This window comes from Eurypyga helias, unplaced genomic scaffold (assembly GCF_000690775.1).
Source record: "Eurypyga helias isolate BGI_N326 unplaced genomic scaffold, ASM69077v1 scaffold18571, whole genome shotgun sequence".
NCBI classification, from domain to species: Eukaryota; Metazoa; Chordata; class Aves; order Eurypygiformes; family Eurypygidae; genus Eurypyga; species Eurypyga helias.
This window is the reverse complement of record NW_010229125.1, coordinates 1-679: the sequence shown is the minus strand read 5'-3', so window position 1 is coordinate 679 and position 679 is coordinate 1. Positions and strand designations below refer to the sequence as shown.

The window sequence follows — 679 nt, the reverse complement described above, 5'->3', positions numbered from 1 at the left end:
GAGGTGAGTGGGCCTCTGGAAGCAGTAATTACTCATTAACGCTAATTACGGGGAATCCCGCACGGCATTTCTCAGCATTTAGAGTAGTTTTGTTGGAGGCTGTCGTGAGGGGAGGGACGTGCCACCTCAGTCACTGCGCAGGAGCGCGCGAACATCAGGCACCGCCGAAAAACACTCTTCGGTACGGGCCACCTCAGTCACTGCGCAGGAGCGCGCGAACATCAGGCACCGCCGAAAAACACTCTTCAGCGTAGGTTTCCGTAGTGTAGCGGTTATCACGTTCGCCTCACACGCGAAAGGTCCCCGGTTCGATCCCGGGCGGAAACACTTGCTTTTAATTCCTTATGCTGTCATGTTTTGGTTTTGTGGGGTTTTTTTTCCTCGGGGGTGTGTGTATTTTTTTGCTTGTTTGGGTTTTACTTATTTCTCGGGAGGGCTAAATTTCACTCGGAGCCCCGCCTGGGAGAGAAGTAACGGTACCACGTGCCGCCCCGTGGGGCAGCGCCCGCGTCCCGCCGCGCCTGCCTGGCGACCACTGGGGTCAGACGGGCAACACGCAGCCTCGCGGGGCGGTTCGCGTGCAGACGCGCTCAGAACTGGCATCGGAATCCCTGGGGAGCGGGAAAAAAATTTAAAATGAGGAAAAATGGGATTTGCGTTGGCCGGGAATCGAACCCGG

At 56.7% G+C, this 679-nt stretch overlaps 1 non-coding gene across 1 annotated transcript; it reads left to right on the top strand.

Moving 5' to 3' along the window:
• Positions 1–254: 254 nt before the first annotated feature.
• Positions 255–327, top strand: TRNAV-CAC. The gene has a single exon. It is a non-coding gene; the product is annotated as a tRNA-Val (tRNA).
• The last annotated feature ends 352 nt before the right edge of the window (positions 328–679 follow it).